Below are 19,219 nucleotides of genomic sequence, written 5' to 3'. Positions count from 1 at the left end.
TGAGCTCTACGTGGGGCTGCCTTTGAAGGTGACCCAGAAACTGCAACTAATCCAGAATGCGACAGCTAGACTGGTAACTGGGAGTAGCTGCCGAGACCTAAAGGATCTTCACTGGCTCCCAGTATGTTTCTGAGCACAATTCAAAGTGTTGGTGCTGACCTTTAAAGGCCTAAATCAGGGGTCAGCAAACTTTTTCAGCAGGGGGCTGGTCCACTGTCCCTCAGACCTTGTAAGGGGCCGGACTATATTTTGGAAAAAAATATATATGAACGAATTCCTATGACCCACAAATAACCCAGAGATGCATTTTAAATAAAAGGACACATTCTACTCATGTAAAAACACACTGATTCCTGGACCATCCGCGGGCCAGATTTAGAAGGCGATTGGGCCGGATCTGGCCCCCGAGCCTTAGTTTGCCTACCCATGCCCTAAATGGCCTTGGTCCTGTAAATCTGAAGGAGCATTCAGCCCAGACACTGAGGTCCTCCTCCAAGGTTCTTCAGCTTTTTCTAAAAGTTGTGTAGTTTTTTATCTCCTTGCCATCAGATCGGAGGGCGTTCCACAGGGGAGGGTGCCACTGCCAAGAAGGCCCTCTGTCTGACTCCCTGTAACTTCACTTATTGCAGTGAGGGAACTGCCAGAAGACTGTTGCATCTCCAGTTAATAACCTTAGGGGCGAGGAAGACCTTTGTGAGCTACTGCCAGTCAGAATGAGAACATAAGAAGAATGTTGCTGGATCAGGCCAATAGCCCATCAAGTCCAGCATTCTGTTCTCATTGGGTCCAAACAGATGATTAGGTTGAAACATTTCCTTTTAGGGGAATTGCTCTATAGGGCATGTTGAGTTTTTTCAACTTTCAAACACCCCAAATGAGGGATGCTAAAAAGTTGTAACATGACTTGGGAATTCAAAAGTTTGTTGTTGTTGTTTAGTTGTTTAGTCGTGTCCAACTCTTCATGACTCCATGGACCAAAGCACGCCAGGCACTCCTGTCTTCCACTGCTTCCCGCAGTTTGGTCAGACTCATGCTGGTAGCTTCGAGAACACTGTCCCACCATCTTGTCCTCTGTCTTCCCCTTCTCCTTGTGCCCTCCATCTTTCCCAACATCAGGGTCTTTTCCAGGGAGTCTTCTCTTCTCATGAGGAAGCCAAAGTATTGGAGCCTCAGCTTCATGACCTGTCCTTCCAGTGAGCACTCAGGGCTGATTTCCTTCAGAATGGAGAGGTTTGATCTTCTTGCAGTCCATGGGACTCTCAAGAGTCTCTTCCAGCACCATAATTCAAAAGCATCAATTCTTCGGTGATCAACCTTCTTTATGGTCCAGCTTTCACTTCCATACATCACTACTGGGAAAACCATAGCTTTTACTATACAGACCTTTGTTGGCAAGGTGATGTCTCTACTTTTTAAGATGCTGTCAAGATTCAAAAGTTACTTTGGTTCAATTTATATAATTTAGTTTTGCTTGGTACATAAAATGTGTGTCAAATTAAAAATCATTAAAAATGATAGCCAATTACTTGCAGTAATGTTGTTCAATCACAAAAATAATAGCAGATTTGAATTCCCTACACACAAAAACATATTTTAAAACCCTTCCCTGCAGAAATTTGCAAAAGTTAAGTTTCACTCCCCAGAAAGACACGTCCTTTTAGGTTATAATGCCAAATAACCCTAGCTATTGACTGTGCTGAATAGAGCAGAAGTTGAAGTCCGGCAATCTCAGGAGGGTCACAGGGTCCCAGCCCTGCTGTAAACGAAGTACAAAAACCTCTGGCATCAAAGCTACACCTGAGTAATATTAAGCCAACAAGCACCAAACTGGCCTGTCGGTTGAGCCTCCTTTTATTCTTAAAAGCTGCGTGCCTCTCAGTTTCAAAAGTGCTTTCCCACTCTCCCTTTGTCTTACCTGGTGATTGAAACATTTATATATTTGAACTCTTCCTGTAAGTGGAAAGAACTCAGAACTACACATAAATCCATGTTCCCTGACATTTGCTGATTTAAGGCCAGGGCCTGACGTGATTAAGCGTTTTGCTCCTCCGCATTTTATCACTTGTGCTGTGTCAGTTTAATTTCCTCCCTCAGAGAGAGATCAATGGGAATGGGAAACCGCAGAGAATGTTGAGCTGGGTCTTGTGACATCCCCCCCTCCTTCCATTCCAGTTCCTATTTCTGGTTGGATGGATCTCTTGGCTTCCAGAGTCATTAAGAAGATAGGATGTTTGATCTCAGCATTAGGACAGAGGGAACCATTCCAGGAATCCAACAGATTGTGATTCTGCTATGTTGTGGGGTGGCTGAGTGATATCAAATTAATGATGATGATGATGATGATGATTTGTATACCATCCTTCATTCATAGATCTCAGGACAGTAAATACAATATAATAACACGTGGAGAGCCATGCTGGATGGAGAAACAAAGGTAAAAAAAGGTAAAGGACCCCTGGACAGTTAAGTCCAGTCAAAGGTGACTATGGGGTTGCGGCGCTCATCTCGCTTTTCAGGCCGAGGGAGCCGGTGTTTGTCCACAGACAGTTTTCTGGGTCATGTGGCCAGGACTAACCCTCTTCTGGTGTAACAGAACACCATGACGGAAACCAGAGTGTACGGAAACACCGTTTACCTTCCCTTTGTCTCTTCTCAGCTCCAGGGACTTGGGTGGTGCTGTGGGTTAAATCACAGAGCCTAGGACTTGCCGATCAAAAGGTTGGCGGTTTGAATCCCTGCGATGGAGTGAGCTCCCGTTGCTCCGTCCCCGCTCCTGCCAACCTAGCAGTTCGAAAGCACATCAAAGTGCAAGTAGATAAATAGGTCCCACTCTGACAGGAAGGTAAACGGCGTTTGCCAGAAGCTGCTTAGTCATGCTGGCCACATGACCCGGAAGCTGTACGCCGGCTCCCTCGGCCAATAAAGCGAGATGAGTGCCGCAACCCCAGAGTCGGCTACGACTGGACCTAATGGTCAGGGGTCCCTTTACCTTTACCTTCTCAGTTCCAGACAAATTTAGGCAAAAACTAACCCCTGGCCTATTTTTCTCTTAGCTCTAGGATGACTTTTCCTCCAGTCAGATGGGTGGGAGAGAGGCCTGCCCTCTCCTTTTGGAAGCATCACTAGCTAGTTGTTTCTATGTTTCTAACACAGCCAACTCTTTAGTTGTATAAAGAAGGATGCTCAACAGGCTTGACTAGTAGTTCTTCCACCCATCTTACAGGTTTAGAGAAGACCCAGAATAAATCATCCAAACCAACATTCCCCATTCCGTAACAGTGTCATAATTAGGACTGACCAGAAAGCTATACAGCTGTGAGAAAGTTTTAAACTTCTATGGAATTCCTCACCAGGGTAGATGTGACACAAATGGAAGTTGGTGGTGGTGGGAAAGCAGAGCATGAAATGGTTGACCCAAACACTAGCCTTTGTAGCAGATGAAATGCAAGAGCAGTTATGCCGATGTAGCTGAACTAGCCTCACAAAGGACAACACAGAAAGCTGTCTTATTTCAAGTCAGAACACTGGTCCACCTGGCAAAATATGGTCCACTCTGAGTAGCAGAAGTTCTCTAGGGGTTCAGTCTTTCTCTGCCCTACTTGGAAATTGAACTTGGAACTTTTTGATTGTAAAAAAAGGGAGGTCCATAGTTCAGTGATAGAGCATCTGCTTGCCAAACATGTGGGGTTTTTTTCTATGCTAGAGGAAGAGGAAAGCTTTTATTATTATATTTTAATAAATATTTTTTATTAATTTTTACACATGTTTTCCAGCATAACATCCTTTTAAGAATCATTTCAAATTTTTGGGCTATCACCGCCTGAGAATTCCTTCAACCTCAACTGAAAGTTTTCTAAAGTCTTTCTAATTATGCATTTTGTTACTACAGTTATTGCTATAAACTCAGATTCCCAATACATCTGTTCTTAATTCTTTTCACAATAATTTATAAATTACTTCTTACAAAACTTATTTTAACCCTACAAGCGGTGTCAATTGATTACAATTGCTTTCCAGATATGTCAAAAACTTTTTCCATTCCTTTAGGAAAGTCTGGTCCTTCTGGTTCCGAATTTTCCCCGTTAGTCTCGCCATCTCAGCATACTTCATCAATTTCTCTTGCCACTCTACTTTAGCTGGCATTTCTTCCTGTTTCCATTTTTGGGCTAATAGTGTCCTTGCTGCAGTTATCGCATACAAAAACAGTTTTTTATCAGGAAGAGGAAAGCTTTGAAATGTCTAACAGTCTATATTCCCACATTTTATTTTGCGGCATATTTTGTGATTTTAAATCTTTGCTTGCCCCACACTTCTTCCAGGGACTTCTTCGTTTATACAGTGGTACCTCGGGTTACAGACGCTTCAAGTTACATACGCTTCAGGTTACAGACTTTGCTAATCCAGAAATAGTACCTCGGGTTAAGAACTTTGCTTCAGGATGAGAACAGAAATCACACAGCGGCAGTGGGAGGCCCCATTAGCTAAAGTGGTACCTCAGGTTAAGAACAGTTTCAGGTTAAGTGCAGACCTCCGGAATGAATTAAGTTCTTAACCCGAGGTACCACTGTACTGTACTTTTTTTTTTTCCTTGCCACCAACAAAGAACACATCCAAGCCGGGTGCAAACAATCATGATTATTATTATTATTTATTTTTTACAAATTAAGCGAAGCCTTTGGGAGACAATGGAATCTGAACTGGGTAATATTCTCTAGTGTGACTGGAGAGCAGGCAGCATCCACCTGGGCAAACTTAGGTCCCATCTTCAGTTGGTAGGAAGCAAATAATTCCCCCTCCATTTCAAGGTTGCAGACACACCATCCATTTAAACACCTCCCTCCCCAAAGGAACCTGGAAGCTGCAGTTGAATGAATAGAGTTATTTTGGTCACTGACCAGAGTGCAAACATATACAACAACAGAGAGCATACAGATATGAATAGATTAAAACTAAGCTCTATGAGCTGATACACAATAAATAATTCACATATGAAACAGCAGAAATATATAGGTTAAAACCTTAACTGCTAATTTAAAACATATTAAAACATTGGCCGTTAGATTGATTCAAAGCTTGTCTCCTTAATTTTATAGCAGCAGCACAGAATTTAGCCACTTTTAAGGTCATCTCTGGTTTCCTGAAGTTTTAAGCTGCAGTTTGTTAAGAGTGCTGAGAATCGTTGTTCTGTGAGCTGCAAACTACAGTTCTCAGGAATTTGGGGGGCTGAGTCCCTTTAAATGTACAGTGGTATCTTGGGTTAAGAACTTAATTCATTCCGGAGGCCCGTTCTTAACCTGAAACTGTTCTTAACCTGAAGCACCACTTTAGCTAATGGGGCCTCCCGCCGCCACCGCACCGCCAGAGCACAATTTCTGTTCTCATCCTGAAGCAAAGTTCTTAACCCGAGGTACTATTTCTGGGTTAGCAGAATCTGTAACCTTAAGCGTCTGTAACCTGAAGCATCTGTAACCCGAGGTACCACTGTATTGCGTATGTATGCAGTGACCCAGGATGCAATTTCGTTTCTGCAGCCACAAGAGGGCAGCATATACAATGCTAAAAGAATGCCGTTGGACGACATGGGTTTAGGGAGATTAAATGTCAGCAAATGTACAGTCTTGTTTAACAGGGCAGCTATTCCCAGTTGGTTCTGTACAGTGGGGCTGGAAGAGGCAGAAGGGCTCATTTGTCTGCACAGTTGCCCTTTCCCTGTGACCCAGTTATCTGATCTGCCCCAACGGGCTCATCTTAAGTGTGCCACCCAGCAGGTCCCTCTTGCCTATGTGTGGCACATCTGGAGCAGTGGTGAGTAACCTGCACCCTTCAAGGCCTGTTTAGCACACACACACTGGGGCAAACCAAAATGGGTCACCGAACATGGTTGTGGCATCAAGTGATGGCTGGGGGGGTGGCCCCATCCAGGGGCATGGCTTCTCCACCCCCCCCAAAAAAAAAGAATTCTGGGGACTGTACAGTGGTACCTCGGGTTACATACACTTCAGGTGACAGACTCTGCTAACCCAGAAATAGTGCTTCCGGTTAAGAACTTTGCTTCAGGATGAGAACAGAAATCGTGGGGTGGCAGCGCAGCAGCAGTGGGAGGCCCCATTAGCTAGTGTGGCACCTCAGGTTAAGAACGGACCTCCAGAACAAATTAAGTTCTTAACCTGAGGTACCACTGTAGTTTGTTAAGGGTGCCAAGGGTTGTTAGGAAGAGGGATTGACTGATAAGTTCACTCTGGGAACTGTAGTGCTGTGAAGGGAACAGGGGCCTCCTTGGAACTCTAAGCACTTTAACCAACTTCAGTTCCCAGGACATGGCGGGGGGGGGGCTGTGCCTGTTTAAAGTACAGTCACACCTCATGTTACGTCCGCTTCATGTTATGTTCTTTCAGGTAATGTCCCGTGGCGAACTGGAAGTACTGGAAAGGGTTACTTCCGGGTTTTGACGCTCGCGCATGCGCAGAAGCGAAAAATGATGTCACGCGCATGTGCAGAAGTGGCGAATCGCAACCTGCATGTGCACAGACCTGCCGCTGCAGGTTGCGCTCTTTTCATGTTGCGAACAAGTCTCCAGAACAGATCCCATTTGCAACCAGAGGTACCACTGTAGTGTGATGCTATTTAAATATATTGTGGAGGCGAAGCTTCGGGTCTAGAGACTTGAGTCCGATGAAGAACGCTTTAAAGAGCTGGGTATGTTTAGTCTGGAAAAGAGAAGGTTAAGGGCAGAGACATAGAGTGGCGAGTGGGTGACTCCTTGCTTCTCTCTTTTCTCAGGATCCTTGATCTTCTGAAACGGACTCGGACGGCCCAGCCCTTGCGCAGAGAGGGCTCCTTCCTCTGACAGAGAACTGTCCTCTCCAAAGCAGGCCATGCGGCCCCCCTACCACCAGCGGCGAAAACAGGATCACTTGCGCATGATGTCAGAACTTCAAAGCCCAGAGCCCTGAGCAATGAGCTGGAGGAGTTTTCATTAGCCTGCACCTGCCTGACCTCACCTGTTCGGTAACAAATCCCCCAGGAATGACACAACTTGGCCTCTTGCTTCTGCTGCTTTTGAAGCCTTTGCAAGGCATGTTGTAAGAAGAGATGCCGAGCTGGAGAGGTTCAAGGGCTTTTGTGGCTCGCGAGCACAACACACAAGCCTTTGCCTGCCTTAAACTTGACAAGATATGGCTGCCTCCCTCCCGCCAACCTGCTCTCTTAATGCTTTTCAGCTGTCACAGAAGCCTTGATACCAACACCCCCTTTAGCAGGGGCCTCTCACACCTGAGGCCTCCAGAGTAAAACAACAGCTTAAATGGAAATCTTTTCCTACTCTCCCAAGCCCTCGGGCCAAAACACTGCAAGGAGCATGCCTTCTCAAGGGATCCGTGTGCCAAATTTGCTTTTGAACCAAAGTCTCTGGGGGTCTCGGTGCGTATCTTGTTCTCCCTTGCTCTCTCGCTCACTCTCCCCCTCCCCAAGCTGTGAAACTCTCTTGGGTTGCATTCATTTACCTGACCAGAGAGAGAGAGCCGTGATCGGCACTGTCTCAAGGAAGCGGGGCCTGGGAGAGCTTGGCAATAGAGCATGTGCAAAAGGTTTCATCTTCAGTCCCCAGCACCTCTGGGTAGAGCTGGGGAAAATCCCTCCCTGAGATCCAGGAGGACAGCAGGCAATCGGCTTACACAAGACATGGATGAAACATTATGATGGCCGGTGACTGACAGGTGGGTGGTCTTGCCCTCTGTCAAAGTTGTGGGGGGAGAGAAAGCTCTGCCCCACCAGGCCAACAAGGTTTCCCATTAGAAGGATGCTTCCCCTGTCCCTGTTCAATTCAACCCTTTATTCAGAATCAAGAGGACTAGGCAAAGGTAAAGGGACCCCTGACCGTTAGGTCCAGTCGTGGCTGACTCTGGGGTTGCGGCGCTCATCTCGCTTTGTTGGCCGAGGGAGCTGGCGTACAGCTTCCGGGTCATGTGGCCAGCATGGCTAAGCCGCTTCTGGCAAACCAGAGCAGCGCACGGAAACGCTGTTTTCCTTCCCGCTGGAGCAGTACCTATTTATCTACTTGCACTTTGAAGTGCTTTTGAACTGCTAGGTTGGCAGGAGCAGGGACCGAGCAATGGCAGCTCACCCCGTCGCGGGGATTCGAACCGCCAACCTTCTGATCGGCAAGTCCTGGGCTCTGTGGTTAAACCCACAGCACTACCCGCGTCCCTTAAGAGGACTAGAATCCCACTTTATTTATACAAGAAGGGTCATGGCTCGGTGGTAGAACCTAAACTTTCTTGCAAAAAGGTCTCCAGTTCAATCTCTGGCATCTCAAGGTAGAGCTGAGAAAGAACCCCATCTGAAACTCTTGTGAGCTCCTGCCAGTCAAAGTTGACAACACTGATCCAATCCAGCCAGTTCCCAAGAGCTGCTGTTAATTTATAGAGATGGCCAATATCAAGCCGTCTTACTCCTAGTCAGACCATTGCTTCAGCTCGCAAAGCTGGGCTAGCTGGAGCTGATGGGAGTTGTCACCCAAAATTCTGGAGGGCACCAGGTTGGGGAAGGCTGTTCTAGGATGTGCTCTAGGCATTGCCTTTTCTAGTGTCTATCACTTTAACCCTTTCCTTTTTAAGTAAGCATTTCCTTTTCCACAGTTCCCTCCCCATACACCTACCTTGCAGGGCAGTCAGAAGGGTGGTCATATTTAACCCTTTCCCACCACTCAGTGGTCCCAATGCAAATCTCTCTCACAGACACAAACACTAACCCACAAACCAAGATTTGTGGGATGGAGAAAGGGAGGCTATCTACTTGGCTACCAGCGGTTGGATGCCTGGAACAAGATCTGAGATTCCATTTCCAGTTTCCAGCAGAACAGCAATGATTGGATGCTGCTGAGTCATCCACATCTGAATGAACCAAGAGTTTGTCCTGGTTCAATCTTTTACTTCTTGCTGAGCTGTTGCTTTGGGAAACAGAAGAGGACATGGCTTCCCTCTTTGGAGATCAAATTTGCTGACCTGCCTCTCAGCAGGAGCTGTGTTTATCTCTGGGAAAGGGATCCAGAACTCTTCCAAACAACTCTGGCAGGCTTCTATTTTTGTCACACTGTTTGGGCGCCTTTGATAAGTCTGTTCCCCCGCCCCAGACCCCTGCAAATGTCAGCGTATCTGACTTTCCTCCAAAGCTCACTCACTGTCAAGCTGGCAGTCCCTTCAGCATCTCTCCCTCTACCAAGAGATTTGAAGTTCAGGCAGTGAGTTCTTCTCCCTCTTGCATCCAAAACTGCCTTCTGTTGCTCACCTAACAACAATTGGATCCATCAATGGTTAATAATAATAATAATAATAATAATAATAATAATAATTATTATTATTTATACCCCACCCATCTGGCTGTGTTTCCCCAGCCACTCTGGCCGGCTTCCAACAAAACACGAAAATACAATAACCTATTAAACATTAAAAGCTTCCCTAAACAGGGCTGCCTTCAGATGTCTTCTAAAAGTCTGGTGGTTATTTTTCTGTTTGACATCTGGTGGGAGGGCATTCCACAGGGCGGGTGCCACTACCAAGAAGGCCCTCTGCCTGGTTCCCTGTGAGGGAACCGCCAGAAGGCCCTCAGTGCTGGAACTCAGTGTCCGGGCAGAACGATGGAGGTGGAGACGCTCCTTCAGGTATACTGGACCGAGGCCGTTTACCTGTTGGATCTCCCAACAGGTTCTTCATCTGTGTTAATGTCATGCCAGTGTTGTAAACAAAATCTGCCCTTCTTCCCTTTTGGGGTATCCAAGAGCCGTATAGAATCCTTAAGTGGGTTCTCTATCGGTTGGAGAAAGTAACAGAGGCCAACCAGAGAATATTGAGAAGCAAAGCAGCTCGTAAGCCTGATCTTTATTAAAGCTGTTGCAACAGGGTGCTCCCCTCACACGCAGGAGGACGGAGGAGGACCCAGAACAAAGTTGTGCCTGCCCTCATATAGACATTTTAAATTCCCTGCGCTGGAGCTCAAGACCACCCCTCCATACATCACACATATATCCCAGAAGGGGTGTAACCCAAGACTATCCCCCACAAACAACAGAAAAGGCGGTCTACAACAGAAATTTGAGTGCTGTTGTTTTTCCCCGTCTGCCAGGTCATCTGACAATGCCTTATCTGATTACCTTTCCTGGTAGTCTGGCCATTCCTTTGAGATGGTGATTACCCAATTCCTGAGACAATGGACCCCCTCCCTCCTTGCAGAGAAAACATTTGGTCAGCTTGGGAATCAAAATGGTTTCAGGGCAGTCTTCCTGTGCTGCTCCAGACATGTGATCCACATATCTATGTACATGCTTGGTTGGTACATTTATGAACATTTATTATATATATAAGACCTTATTTTTTTATTATACCAGGCTTCTTGTCTTAACTTGCAAAGTCCTTAGCAACTAGGGGCCAGGATACCTCAAGGCTGGCTTAATTCCTTCTAGCCCTGCCTGCTCACTGAAGGGGAATAACTTAGTGGAGCTCACATGGCTCAGATTCACCAGAAGCCGTGCATTCACTATTGTGGGCCCAACTCTGTGGAACTTCCAGTTCAGGTCAAACAGGCCTGTTGAACTTCCAGCACCCACTAAAGACTTTTCTTTTTCCCTAGCAGGCATTTTAACTGAGGCAGGTTTTTATAGTTTTAACCAATGCTTTTTTTTCTCTCTAGAAAAACAGGTACTGGTACCAGGGCAGGATTTAGGTTTAAATGAGGCCCTCAGCTACTGAAGGTAATGGGGCCCTTTGTATGTCCAGCTGTCCTTTGTCAACAACAAACCAGTGATATTTTAGGGAGCAGGCTAGCAGGCGGGGCCCATTACTTACATCATAGGAGCCTACACAACACAAAACACTGTTGATGTATGTTGGATTTATTGTATTTGTTTTTTATCTTATATTTTGAAAATGGACATCCAGGGGGTTTTTCCTTTAAAAAGTGGGGCCCCAAGAGAGTGGGGCCCTAAGATATAGCTTGTTTAGCTTATACATAAACCCGGCACTGACTGGTACTCACCACAAAGCTGTTACAATAAGGTGCCATTTCAACAACAACAAAAAGGGGTGTCAGTACTACGTAAAATAGAGTACCCCCTGAAAAAAATCACTGATTTTAAATGATTTTTTTTTACCTTTTTCAGTATTGAATTTCTTGTAAACCACATAGAGATGATTGTAGTTAAGCAGTAAATAGTTTAAATAAATAAAAATCATAGAACTGGAGAGTTGGGAGGGACCCCAAGGGTCATGTGAAGACTACCCTGTTACAGAAGATTTTAATGTTTGATGTTTTATTGTATTTTTAATACAGTAGTGCCTCGCTAGACGAAAAGAATCCGTTCCGCGATTCTCTTCATCTAGCGGTTTTTTCGTCTTGCGAAGCAAGCCCATTGACAGCTTAGCGGATTAGTGCTAGAGCTGTCAAGCGGCTTCCAGCGATCAGCTGTTAACCGGCTTATCAGCGGAACAGCTGATAAGCGGCTTAGCGGCTTAGGAAAAGGGCAAAAAAGCAAAAAAAACCCGCCAGGGGACGCAAGATTTTTTCGTCTTATGAAGCAACCCCATAGGGAAATTCGTTTTGCGAAGCGCCTCCAAAACGGAAAACCCTTTCGTCTAGCGGGTTTTTCGTCTTGCGAGGCATTCGTCTTGCGGGGCACCACTGTATTCTGTTGGAGCCACCTAGAGTGGCTGGGGAAACCCAGTCAGATGGGCGGGGTATAAATATATCATCATCATCATCATCTAGCCCAATCTCCTGCAATACAGGAATCAAAGCTGAAGAATACCTGACAGGTGGATTATGTCTGAAAACGTCCCATTAAAGGAGAGCTCACCACCATCAGATAGTTGTTTGTAATGTTTAAGAATACTAACTGTGTGCTCTGTGGCACCAGTCTAGGGACTCTGCCACAGCTGAAAGATGCTATCGCCAGACCCAGGGGCGAAATTGCATGCTCCAGCACCGGGGGGCTGAGAACCGGTGGGGGCCATGGCTGGCGCGCATCCCCGGGGCGTGGCATGTCACCTGCAAGGGCATGGTGTGCACCTCCCACGGGGGTGGGGCATGTGTCCTGGGGGTGTGGCATGCCGCTTGCGGGGGGGTGCCCAGCGCATGGGGTTGTGTGTGTTGGGGGCGGGCACGATGGTATCCCTCTCCCCGATGGTGCCGGGGGCCGTACACTCCCCCCGTTCCTCTGCCAGTGGCCAGGCCTCCTGTGAAGTTTGCCCCTATGGAGATAAAGAGCAGCCTTGTTCAAAGATTTAAATCTCCCAGTTAGGAGGTCGATTGCACATTTGATTAACTTTTTATTCAGACACAGGTCCCCCTAGAACCCCAGGAATTGGCCTGTTTTGCCTTTAGAGTGGCAGCTTTAAGGAGTAAAGTTTGTGGGGAAGATAAGTTAAATTATTCAGGGGAGCAAACTCTTATCTGACAGGATGTCTGGTTTTAGTAACTTTTTAACTGTATAGTGTATTTTGTTCCGTTTTGGTTCCGTTTTATGTATTTTATCTCATGTAATGGCTTTGGCTAGACTAACTAAATAAATAAAAGCCACATGCATGGAACCTCACAGAGGCTCTGACCCCAAAGAGCTTACAGCCATTACACCACACTAGTTCTCTGTTTACTGTATGGGCAGAGACATTGGAGGGGCCATTTCAGCAAATTTATCAAGGGAGGTGAGGAATTCTCTGACAGTTTTGCATCCTACAAAATCCACAGGACCAGGCATCTTTCTGGGGCTATAAATGGTGGTAAGGTCCTTAGAGTAAAAGCTATGGTTTCCCCAGTAGTGATGTATGGAAGTGAGAGCTGGACCATAAAGAAGGCTGACCACCGAAGAATTGATGCTTTTGAATTATGGTGCTGGAGGAGATTCTTGAGAGTCCCATGGACTGCAGGAAGATCAAACCTATCCATTCTGAAGGAAATCAGCCCTGAGTAGTCACTGGAAGGACAGATCCTGAAGCTGAGGCTCCAATACTTTGGCCACCTCATGAGAAGAGAAGACTCCCTGGAAAAGACCCTGATGTTGGGAAAGATGGAGGGCACAAGGAGAAGGGGACGGCAGAGGACGAGATGGTTGGACAGTGTTCTCGAAGCTACGAACATGAGTCTGACCAAACTGCGGGAGGCAGTAGAAGACAGAAGTGCCTGGCGTGCTCTGGTCCATGGGGTCACGAAGAGTCGGACACGACTAAATACCTAAACAACAACAAATAAATGGTGGTAAACATTTTCAGGACATTCTGCAAAGGGGCTTTCTTTTCTAGGGAAGGGGGGAGTCTTCAGAAATATTCTCAGGGGGGGGAATTCTTATGAGAATTTTTGATACTGCTTTTGTAAGGCCTGAGCCAACTCAAAATGTTGCAGGGGGAAAAGTTTCCTGCTTGGCAGGGGGTTGGACTCGATGGCCCTTGTGGTCTCTTCCAACTCTATGATTCTATGATTCTATGAAAGTTTGCCCATCAAAGCAGATTATCTTTTTACTGCTCTGGAATCCACTGTTCAGAACTTCTGCTTCTCTGCTATTAAGAGAAAGCTTTGCTTTTAATTATGTTCAATATCTGCAAATTGCTTTTCACTGTACATGATAAATGATCAGTTTAAGCAACCATCCATAAAAACCAATACATTTCACAACATTTGTGTGTTACGGGGGAAACTTCCAACCGTACTTCCTTCTTCTGACCAGAGGAGGGCATTGTTACCAGCAGAGGACCCTGGAAGCCTTGCTGACTGAATTTGCACGTTTACGAGTGGGAAAACTCTCTGTGTGAATGGGCTGGACTGAATGATGCTCAGGAAGCCATGCTGATTAAACTAATATACTTCTTGGTCAAAGAGCATTACTTCCCCCTTGGCCTTGTTTCATAGCTTGGGGAATTTGGAGAATGCTAGCTTCACAATAGGCCCGGCTCCAGATGCCCTAGCATAATAGGAAGTGTGAATGGCCAAGAGCTGCTCTTCAAAGAACAATGTAAAAAAAGATAGCCTTTCTGAAGTGAGAAATCTGTTCCCTCCCTGGAGTTTCTAAAGCAAAAGAAGGTGATGGGCCAAGTTGGTGAGGGAGAGAGAAAAGAAGTTAAAGAATCAGAGAAGCTTCTCTTTATTTGTTGGCATCTTATTAACTGGCTAACAAAAATACCCGGGGGGGGGGGGTTGAGTGGAAGGTCTGTGAGAGGTGAGGTTTCTTTGTTTGTGAGGTTTGTGAGAGGTCTGTATTTTGCAAGGACCATAAAGGTAAAGGGACCCCTGACCATTAGGTCCTGTCGTGACCGACTCTGGGGTTGCGGTGCTCATCTTGCTTTATTGTCCGAGGGAGCCGGCGTACAGCTTCCAGGTCATGTGGCCAGCATGACTAAACTGCTTCTGGCAAACCAGAACAGCACACGGAAATGCTGTTTACCTTACCACCGCAGTGGTACCTCTTTATCTACTTGCACTTGTGTGCTTTCGAACTGCTAGGTTGGCAGGAGCAGGGACCGAGCGACGGGAGCTCACCCTGTCATGGGATTCGAACCGCCAACCTTCTGATCGGCAAGTCCTAGGCTCTGTGGTTTAACCTACAGCGCCACCAGCATCCCATTTACAAGGACCATAGGCAAAGTGAAATTATCCCATTGGAAAGGACTGGCCACCCACTTCCAGTGGGACTTGGAGCAAAGTTGCAGCCTAGCTGCAATTACTGATGCTCTTGGCCATCCCATCTGGCCTGCTGCAAGGCATTCTCTGTAGGGTTGTCCCCGAGAGACTGTTCAGAACTTCAGTAAATTCCAGAAAGCAAGTGGCAGAATTTTGCCTGGCCCTGCTCACTCAGGTAACTCTAAGGATGGAGGAAAACGTTGGGGGGGGGGCATGTTTTTTTCTTTGTACAATTCCCCCATGGGAGCTGTCCGCTATTCCCAGGGGAATTTGTTCTGTGTTCATTCAAGGTGAACAAGGAAAATTGCCTACTACCTGGTCAGTACAGTCATACCTCTTGTTACATTCAGTTCAGGTTACGTCTTTTCAGGTTGCGTCCCATGGCGACCCAAAAGTACCAGAAAGGGTTACTTCCGGGTTTCGCCGCTCGCGCATGTGCAGACGCGCAAAATGACAAAATGACCAGAGGTACCACTGTACTGAAATGGAAGGACACAGAATCTGAGCTGGTAAAAGAGGACTTTTTCCAAGGCAGTTTGTATGTCTCTGTTCCCTGCCACTCACAGCCCCACCAGAGCAACAGAATACACTGACGAAATTCTTATAACACATGTATATTCTGAAATGTGTCCTTGATGCAATCATAGCGCATTAGTGGTGGATTTATACTGGATTCCAGCTGGATTTATACACATAATTCCACTTTATTCATGGTTCCATGAGGCTTCCTCAATATTACTGTCTTCCGGAGAGGCGCTCTGGTGCTATAGCACAACAAAGAAATAAACCAGAATATTTGTGGCACAAATGGGATTTGAGAAGCTACGAGAGGTGCGGCCACTGGATATAAAGCAGCATGTCCACTCCAAAACTTTTGCAGGTGCGAACTGTATTGAGAGCAGGATCAGGTGTAATGTCACCATAAGCACAATGGTCATGAGTACACAATACAGAGAATATCTGGTGGAGCTGCTGGGTCAACTTTCTCCTTTCCCAATGTTTTCCATCCTCTGTACTCGGTCTGCACAAAGGGTTTTCAGGCACCATAAGATGGTCTGAATTTTTCTTTCTTTCTTTCTTTCTTTTTTTAAAAAATACATCTGGCAGATTTCCAGTTCTAAGAGGGAAACTTCAAACTCACTGTTACAAAAAGACAAACCATTTGAAGTTATCGAGCTCCTCTGAACACACGGCACCTGCTGACCTGCCCATTGATTAAATATTAGTTCCATTGGTGAAACCTAAAGTCTGTTTTCACAGCGATCTATCAGCCTGCTTCTCATTTGTCTTCCCCCTCTGCTTCGCCACCCCACAATATCTCCAGCTCATCACAATTCTCCCTTTTCTCCCCATGTTGAACTTCTGCTAAAAGAGACTTGCTCATTTGCAGAAACTCCAGCATTGTATCTGGGTCTGGACGGGTTATTCTGTGATGGAACCAACAACTGGAAGGGGGAAAGTGTGTGTGTGTGTGTGTGTGTGTGTGTGTGTGTGTCACTGTTGAGGGTCCCAGTCCCGTCCCATCCCCCGAGTGATTTCACTGCTTTCTCCCCACCTTCCTTCCTTCCTTGCTACCTAAGTCAACAGAAAACAAGTTTGGATCTAAGAAATCATCCCTGTCAAATAAACATTCAGCACGGCGTCCTTAGCGATGGTAAATGGAAGTGGATCAAAGAAAGGGCAGCAGGAAGGGAAACAAGGGGAGAAGGACAATATCAATGCAACAGCGTTAAATTTAGAGTTTCGGTTCGGAGGGAAGCAGCAGCTGTCAAAACCATCTGAGAGAGATACAAACACAGACTTGCAAAGTGCACAGAGATTTTTTTATTTCTTTTTGGCTTCCCAAAGAGAGGTTCCAGCTGAGACAAGGAGATTAACCAGAGTGTCCATCATAAATAATATCAAAGCCCCGCCAACAGTTGCCTGGTGTCAGGGCCATGAGAGGTTGTTAGAGATGATGAGAAAAGTCTTGAGGAAAATTCAGCTGTCCCTCAAAACTGAATAAGACACCAAGCAAGGCTGAGGTGAACCCCGGAGTTTGCTCAATAAGTGCAGAAAGGCCAAGTGTAGAACTCATAGCTAACCCCAGGGTTCACCAACCTTTTCAACCTCGTGAGCACGTTTGGATTTTTGAGTGGGCGCCACAGGAATCACCCCCTCAGGCTATTTCTCTCAGATCAACTTCCAACCTGCTGAAATAGAAAGAGAGAAGATGTACACACATAAACACTTCACTTTTCTCAGAGATCTGCATAAAAGTTGCATCTGGTAAACAATCTATCTGAGCCTTAAAAGCACATAGAGCTGAAAAACGGAAGTGAGAAAGAAGGTCAATCTTCCAACTTTCTCCTTCAGTTCCATGTAATTTTTGAGGGAGGAAAAACGTTGCCACTCTTGCCACCTCATGACAGGGAATGGAGGGGCGCTCAGAGGCATCGCGGGCATCAGGGGAAGATGGCAAAGGCAGCATTTCGCCTGCACTGAGCAAAGGGCTGGATTACATTAGCTCCCAGTACGTTTCTGATCACAGTGCCAAGTGTTGGCAAGCCCTAAACAGCCTTGGCCCTGTAATATCATAATAATAGTTTTGCTGGTTTCCCCCAGCCACTCTAAGTGGATTATAGCACATATAAAAACACAGCAAAATGTCAAACATTAAAAACTTCCCGATACAGGGCTGCCTTCAGGTGTCTTCTAAAGGTTGTGTAGTTCTTTATCTCCTTCGTATCTGATGGAAGGGTGTTCCACAGGGCAGGCACCACTACTGAGAAGGCCCTCTGCCTGGTTCCCTGTAACTTCGTTTCTCACAGTGAGGGAACCACCAGAAGACTTTCAGAGGAGGACCTCCAGACTGGGCAATGGAGGTGGAGACACAACTTCAGGTAGTCTAGGCTGAGGTCGTTTAGGGCTTTAAAGTTCAGCACCAACACTTTGAATTGTGCTCAGAAACGTGCTGGGAGCCTGAAGGAGCATCTCCACCCCCATCGTTCAGCCCAGACACTGAGGTTCAGCTCCAAAGGTCTTCTGGCAGTTCCCTCACTGTGAGAAGTAAAGCTACAGTGAACCAGCCTAGTGGCAGCCACCCTGTGGAATGTCCTCCCATCCAATGTCAAGGAGATGAGTAACTATATACCCTTTAGAAGACATCTGAAGGTAGCCCTGTAAAGGGAAGCTTTTTAATTTGTAGTGTTTTATTATGCTGGAAGCTGCCCAGAGTGGCTAGGGCAACCAGGTCAGTTGGGAAGAGTACTATTATTATTATTATTATTATTATTATTATTAGGTCAGGGTGGTCCAGCCCACAGCCCGAGGGCCACATGTGGCCCCCAAAGCTTTAGTTTGGTGAACCTTGGCCACATTCAAGAAAAAAAATATTAAAGCCTTAAAAAATATTTTTGTGTCATGCATTGTTAATAAAAGCTCACACATCTGTTTGTGTATTAAATTTGTTTAATAACTGAATATTTTAAATCTGCTAAATCTGTGTGTTTAATTACATATATTTGATGAACTATATTAATTGTGGATATTAAATAGTATTAAATATATTGCAAACGCTTTAATTTACAATAGGGAACTTTAATTCTGGGTGTGCCCCACAGGTTCTGTGTTGAAGTGGGGGAGGGGTCCCTGCTTCAAAAGAGTGGGGCAAAAGGTAAGTGTGGGTAAGACCCACACTTTTGCTCGACTAGAAGAGGTATGCAGAATCCAAGTTGCCCAAGGCTTTGTGTCTTGATGCAAGAGCTTTGAACAGACCCAACACCATATTAGCAGCCAGTTTAATTATTTCAGCAGAGGAGTTTCATGCTGTCATCCGGCTGCATTCTGCAGTAGCTTCCAGGTCAGGATTGTTCCCCCCCACCCTGGCTTTTGATAGGCATTCATCATTGCTAACTTGAGCTGGATGACGGCCAAAGGATATTGCCTTGGAGGAGTGTTTTGCTCAGCTAAATGGACCTTCACTGACACCAGCAACCAGCCCTGGCTTTCAGCCACCTTTGCCAAATCGTAACATGAAGTGATGTCACCCTTGAAAGCCAGGTTTGTGAGATAATAACGTGTTCTCTGTCTGCTCTCTGGAAAGCAAGAGAAGAGCAGCTTCAAAGGCTGGCTGAGTAGCCAGATTTAATTTCCTATCAGATGAAGCAAGAGAGAAATTTGTCAGAGATCAAATACATTCAAATACCTTTTTGAAAAACTCACGGAGGAATTGCCTGAAAGGGAAGGGGGAGGGACTTCAGAAAAAGCATCTTGAACTTCAGAAAAGCTCTCTCTCAGTTTTTATCTACCAAACAGAGCCTAAACATCATAACGTTGCCACTATAGGAGCAGAGGCAGAGGAGCAGCAGTAACAAGAAAGCAAACCCCAAAAGCATTTATCTGCCTTTTGGTTTTATTAGGAATCTCTGCTAAACCCTGGTTTGCACATAACATGAATTCCTGCTTCATTAAGATATTTATTAAACCATGGTTTAGTGTTATGCATGAGCCTTGCCCAGTGGGCTTAGCTATTGTTTGCTTACTGCCCCCAAAACCCCACAAACATAAGCTGTGGTTTGTG

The sequence above is a fragment of the Podarcis melisellensis genome (genome assembly GCF_964234715.1).
Source record: "Podarcis melisellensis genome assembly, chromosome: 16".
NCBI classification, from domain to species: domain Eukaryota; kingdom Metazoa; phylum Chordata; class Lepidosauria; order Squamata; family Lacertidae; genus Podarcis; species Podarcis melisellensis.
Note: the sequence above shows the minus strand (reverse complement) of the source record.